The sequence below is a fragment of the Triticum dicoccoides genome, chromosome 1A (assembly GCF_002162155.2).
Source record: "Triticum dicoccoides isolate Atlit2015 ecotype Zavitan chromosome 1A, WEW_v2.0, whole genome shotgun sequence".
Lineage (NCBI taxonomy): Eukaryota > Viridiplantae > Streptophyta > Magnoliopsida > Poales > Poaceae > Triticum > Triticum dicoccoides.
In genome coordinates, this window is record NC_041380.1 from 359,273,262 (window position 1) to 359,280,260 (window position 6,999).

Genomic DNA, 6,999 nt, shown 5'->3' on the forward strand with positions numbered 1-6,999 from the left:
AGGTCGGTGGAGCTACGAGGGGCCCATGGGGGGGGCGCCCCCTGGCTCGTGGCCGCCTCGTTGATTGCTTGACATCCACTCCAAGTCCTCTGGATCACGTTTGTTCCAAAAATCACGTTCCCGAAGGTTTCATTCTGTTTGGACTCCGTTTGATATTCCTTTTCTACGAAACATTGAAATAGGCAAAAAATAAGCAATTTGGGCTGGGCCTCCGGTTAATAGGTTAGTCCCAAAAATAATATAAAAGTGTAAAATAAAGCCCGTTATCATCCAAAACAGATAATATAATAGCATGGAACAATCAAAAATTATAGATACATTGGAGATGTATCAAGCATCCCCAAGCTTAATTCCTGCTCGTCCTCGAGTAGGTAAATGATAAAAACAGAATTTTTGATGTGGAATGCTTCCTAACATATTTCTCAATGTAATTTTCTTTACTGTGGCATGAATGTTCAGATCCGAAAGATTCAAGATAAAAGTTTAATATTGACATAAAAATAATAATACTTCAAGCATACTAACTAAGCAATCATGTCTTCTCAAAATAACATGGCCAAAGAAAGTTCATCCCTACAAAATCATATAGTTTGGTCATGCTCCATTTTCGTCACACAAGAATGCTCTCATCATGCACAACCCCGATGACAAGCCAATCAATTGTTTCATACTTCAGTAATCTCAAACTTTTTTCAACTTTCACGCAATACATGAGCGTGAGCCATGGATATAGCACTATGGGTGGAATAGAATATAATGAAGGGGGTTATGTGGAGAAGACAAAAAAAGGAGAAAGTCTCACATCAACGCGGCTAATCAATGGCTAGGGAGATGGCCATCAATTGATGTCAATGCAAGGAGTAGGGATTGCCATGCAACGGATGCACTAGAGCTATAAATGTATGAAAGCTCAACAAAAGAAACTAAGTGGGTGTGCATCCAACTTGCTTGCTTATGAAGACCTAGGGCACTTGAGGAGGCCCATTGTTGGAATATAAAAGCCAAGTTCTATAATGAAAAATTCCCACTAGTATATGAAAATGACAAAACAAGAGACTCTCTATCATAAAGATCATGGTGCTAATTTGAAGCACAAGTGTGGAAAAAAGGAGAGTAGCATTGCCCCCTTTTTATTTTATTTTTATTTTTTGGGCCTTCTTTTTTTATTTGGCCTTTCCTTTTTTATTTTTTATGGGACAATGCTCTATTACTGATGATCATCACACTTCTATTTATTTACAACTCAATGATTACAACTCGATACTAGAACAGGATATGACTCTATATGAATGCCTCCGGCGGTGTACTGGGATGTGCAATGACTCATGAGTGACATGTATGAAAGAATTATGAATGGTGTCTTTGCCACAAATAAGATGTCAACTACATGATCATGCAAGGCAATATGACAATGATGATGCGTGTCATAATAAACGGAACGGTGGAAAGTTGCATGGCAATATATCTCGGAATGTCTATGGAAATGCCATAATAGGCAGGTATGGTGGCTGTTTTGAGGAAGATATAAGGAGGTTTATGTGTGATAGAGCATATCATATCACGGGGTTTGGATGCACCGGCGAAGTTTGCACCAATTCTTAAGGTGAGAAAGGGCAATGCACGGTACCGAAGAGGCTAGCAATGGTGGAAGGGTGAGAGTGCGTATAATCCATGGACTCAACATTAGTCATAAAGAACTCGCATACTTATTGCAAAAATCTACAAGTCATCAAAAGCCAAGTATTACGCGCACGCTCCTAGGGGGATAGATTGGTAGGAAAAGACCATCGCTCGTCCCCGACCGCCACTCATAAGGAAGACAATCAAATAACACCTCATGTTTCAAATTTGTTACACAATGTTTACCATACGTGCATGCTACGGGACTTGCAAACTTCAACACAATTATTCCTCAAATTCACAACTACTCAACTAGCACAACTTTGATATCACTATCTCCATATCTCAAAACAATCATCAAGTATCAAACTTCTCTTAGTATTCAATGCACTTATATGAAAGTTTTTATTATGCCTAAAAGCAAATTGACATGTTGTTCTAAAGGACTCTCAAAATAATATAAGTGAAGCATGAGAGATCAATTATTTATATCAAATAAAACCACCACCATGCTCTAAAAGATATAAGTGAAGTACTAGAGCAAAAACTATATAGCTCAAAAGATATAAGTGAAGCACATAGAGTATTATAATAAATTCCAATTCATGTGTGTCTCTCTCAAAAGGTGTGTACAGCAAGGATAATTGTGGTAAACTAAAAAGCAAAGACTAAAATCATACAAGACGCTCCAAGCAAAACACATATCATGTTGCGAATAAAAATATAGCTCCAAGTAAAGTTACCGATAGACGAAGACGAAAGAGGGGATGCCTTCCGGGGCATCCCCAAGCTTAGGATTTTTGGTTTCCTTCGATTTTACCTTGTGGTGCCTTGGTCATCCCCAAGCTTAGGCTCTTTCCACTCCTTGTTCCATAATCCATCAAATCCTTACCCAAAACTTGAAAACTTCACAACACAAAATTAAAAGAAAATCTTCGTGAGCTCCGTTAGTAAAAGAAAACAAACCACCACTTCAAGGTACTGTAATGAACTCATTATTTATTTATATTGGTGTTAAACCTACTGTATTCCAACTTTTCTATGGTTCATAAACTCTATTACTAGCCATAGATTCATCAAAATAAGCAAACAACACACGAAAAATAGAATCTGTCAAAAACAGAACAGTCTGTAGTAATCTGTAGGTTTCGAATACTTATGGAACCCCAAAAATTCTAAAATAAATTGCTGAACGTGAGGAATTTATCTATTAATCATCTTAAAAAAGAATTAACTAAATATCACTCTACAATAAAAATGACAGCAATTCTCGTGAGCGCTGAAGTTTCTGCTTTTTACAACAAGATCAAAAAGACTTTCCCCAAGTCTTGCCAACGGTTCTATTTGGCACAAACACTAATTAAACACAAAAAACACAACCAAAACAGAGTGTAGATAAATTATTTATTACTAAACAGGATCAAAAAGCAAGGAATAAAAATATAATTGGGTTGCCTCCCAACAAGCGCTATCGTTTAACGCCCCTAGCTAGGCATAAAAGCGAAGATAGATCTAGGTATTGCCATCTTTGGTAGGCAATCCATAAGTGGCTCTCATAATAGATTCATAAGGTAATTTAATTTTCTTTCTAGGGAACTGTTCCATGCCTTTCCTTAACGGAAATTGGAATCTAATATTCCCTTTCTTCATATCAATAATTGCACCAATCGTTCTAAGGAAAGGTCTACCAAGAATAATAGGACATGAAGGATTGCAATCTATATCAAGAACAATGAAATATACGGGCACATAGTTCCTATTTGCAACAATAAGAACATCATTAATTCTTCCCATAGGTTTCTTAATGGTGGAATCCGCAAGGTGCAAGTTTAAAGAACAATCATCAAATTCACGGAAACCTAGCAAATCACACAAAGTTTTTGGGATCGTGGAAGCACTAGCACCCAAATCACACAAAGCATAGCATTCATGATCTTTAATTTTTATTTTAATAGTAGGTTCCAACTCATCATAAAGTTTTCTAGGGATATAAACTTCCAACTCAAGTTTTTCTTCATAAGATTGCATCAAAGCATCAACGATATGTTTAGTAAAAGCTTTATTTTGACTATAAGCATGAGGAGAATTTAGCACGGATTGCAGCAAGGAAATACAATCTATCAAAGAGCAATTATCATAATTAAATTCCTTGAAATCCAAGATAGTGGGTTCATTTCTATTTAAAGTTTTGACCTCTTCAATCCCACTTTTACAAATTTTTGCATCAAGATCTAAAAACTCTGAATTTTCGGGATGCCTTCTAACTAAAGTTGACTCATCTCCAGTCCCATCATTATTAATATTCATATTGCAAAACAAGGATTTAATAGGGGACGCATCAATTAGGTTTAGATCTTCATCTTTATTGTCATGAAAACTAGAAGAACACACTTTCACAAAGCAATCTTTCTTAGCACGCAACCTAGCGGTTCTTTCTTTGCACTCATCAATGGAAATTCTCATGGCTTTGAGAGACTCATTGATATCATTATTAGGTGGAATAGATCTAAGTTTCAAAGAATCAACATCAAGAGAAATTCTATCCACGTTCCTAGCCAACTCATCAATCTTAAGCAATTTTTCTTCAATCAAAGCATTGAAACTCTTTTGCGAAGTAATAAATTCTTTAATACTAGATTCAAAATCAGAGGGCATCTTATTATAATTTCCATAAGAATTGTTGTAGGAATTACCATAATTATTAGAGGAATTACTAGGAAATGGCCTAGAATTAAAATTACCTCTATACGCGTTATTACCAAAATTGTTCCTACCAACAAAATTCACATCCATAGATTCATTATTATTCTCAAGCAAAGTAGACAAAGGCATAGCATTAGGATCACTAGGAGCACTCTTATTAGCAAAAAAATTCATAAGTCCATCCATCTTTCTACTCAAAACATTAATCTCTTCAATTGCATGCACCTTTTTACTAGTAGATCTTTCAGTGTGCCATTGAGAATAATTAACCATAATATTATCTAGGAGTTTGGTAGCTTCTCCTAAAGTGATTTCCATAAAAGTGCCTCCCGCGACCGAATCGAAAAGATTTCTAGAAGCAAAATTCAATCCGGCATAATTGTTTTGTATAATCATCCATAAATTCAAACCATGTGTAGGGCAATTATGTATCATTAATTTCATCCTCTCCCAAGATTGTGCAACATGTTCATGATCAAGTTGCTTAAAATTCATAATATCGTTTCTAAGAGAGATGATCTTAGCGGGAGGGAAATACTTAGAGATAAAAGCATCTTTGCACTTGTTCCATGAATCAATACTATTTTTTAGGCAAAGACGAATACCAAGCTTTAGCACGATCTCTAAGTGAAAACGAAAATAGCTTAAGTTTAACAATATCGTTGTCCACATCTTTATTCTTTTGCATATCACAGAAATCAACAAAGTTGTTTAGATGGGTAGCGGCATCTTCACTAGGAAGGCCAGAAAACGGATCTTTCATGACAAGATTCAACAAAGCAGTATTAATTTCACAAGATTCAGCATCGGTAAGAGGAGCAATCAGAGTGCTAATAAAATCATTATTGTTGGTACTGGCAAAGTCACACAATTTATTATTATCTTGAGCCATCATGACAAGCAAGCAATCCAACGCACAAGCAAACAAGAAGCAAGCGAAAAAGAGGCGAACGGAAAAAGAGGGCGAATAAAACGGCAAGGGTGAAGTGGGGGAGAGGAAAACGAGAGGCAAATGGCAAATAATGTAATGCGAAGGATAAGAGTTGTGATGGGTACTTGGTATGTCTTGACTTAGCGTAGATCTCCCCGGCAACGGCGCCAGAAATCCTTATTGCTACCTCTTGAGCACTACGTTGGTTTTCCCTTCAAGAGGAAAGGGTGATGCAGCAAAGTAGCGTAAGTATTTCCCTCAGTTTTTGAGAACCAAGGTATCAATCCGATAGGAGACCACGCGCGAGTCACCTCGTACCTACACAAACAAATAAGAATCTCGCAACCAACACGATAAAGGGGTTGTCAATCCCTTCACGGCCACTTGCAAGAGTGAGATCTGATAGAGATGATAACAATAAGATAAGTATTTTTGGTATTTTTATAATATAGATTGAAAGTAAAGATTGCAAAATAAAATAGATTGGAAACTTTTATGATGGAAAATAGACCCGGGGGCATAGGTTTCACTAGTGGCTTCTCTCAAGATAGCATAAGTATTACGGTGGGTGAACAAATTACTGCCGAGCAATTGATAGAAAAGCAAATAGTTATGAGAATATTTAGGCATGATCATGTATATAGGCATCACGTCCGTGACAAGTAGACTGACTCCTGCCTGCATCTACTACTATTACTCCACACATCGACCGCTATCCAGCATGCATCTAGAGTATTAAGTTCGTAAGAACAGAGTAACGCCTTAAGCAAGATGACATGATGTAGAGGGATAAACTCATGCAATATGATGTAAACCCCATCTTTTTATCCTCGACGGCAACAATACAGTACGTGTCGTTTCCCTTTCTGTCACTGGGATCGAGCACCGCAAGATTGAACCCAAAGCTAAGCACTTCTCCCATTGCAAGAAAGATCAATCTAGTAGGCCAAACCAAAGTGATAATTCGAAGAGACTTGCAAAGATAAACCAATCATACATAAAAGAATTCAGAGAAGATTCAAATATTGTTCACAAATAATCTGGATCATAAACCCACAATTCATCGGATCTCGACAAACACACCGCAAAATAAGATTACATCGAACAGATCTCTAAGAGAATCAAGGAGAACTTTGTATTGAGATCCAAAGAGAGAGAAGAAGCCATCTAGCTACTAGCTATGGACCCGAAGGTCTGAGGTAAACTACTCACACATCATCGGAGGGGCCATGGAGTTGATGTAGAGGCCCTCCATGATCGATGCCCCCTCCGGCGGTGCTCCGGAAAAGGCCCCAAGATGGGATCTCTTGGGTACAGAAGGTTGCAGCGGTGGAAATAGGGTTTTGTGGTGCTCCTGGATGTTTGTGGGGTATATGAATATATATAGGAGCAAGAAGTAGGTCGGTGGAGCTACGAGGGGCCCACGAGGGGGAAGGGCGCGCCCCCTGCCTCGTGGCCGCCTCGTTGATTGCTTGACGTCCACTCCAAGTCATATGGATCACGTTTGTTCCAAAAATCACGTTCCCGAAGGTTTCATTCCGTTTGGACTTCGTTTGATATTCCTTTTCTACGAAACACTGAAATAGGAAAAAAACAGCAATTTGGGCTGAGCCTCCGGTTAATAGGTTAGTCCCAAAAATAATACTAAAGTGTAAAATAAAGCCTGCTATCATCCAAAACAGATAATATAATATCATGGAAAAACCAAAAATTATAGATACGTTGGAGACGTATTAGTGGAATTC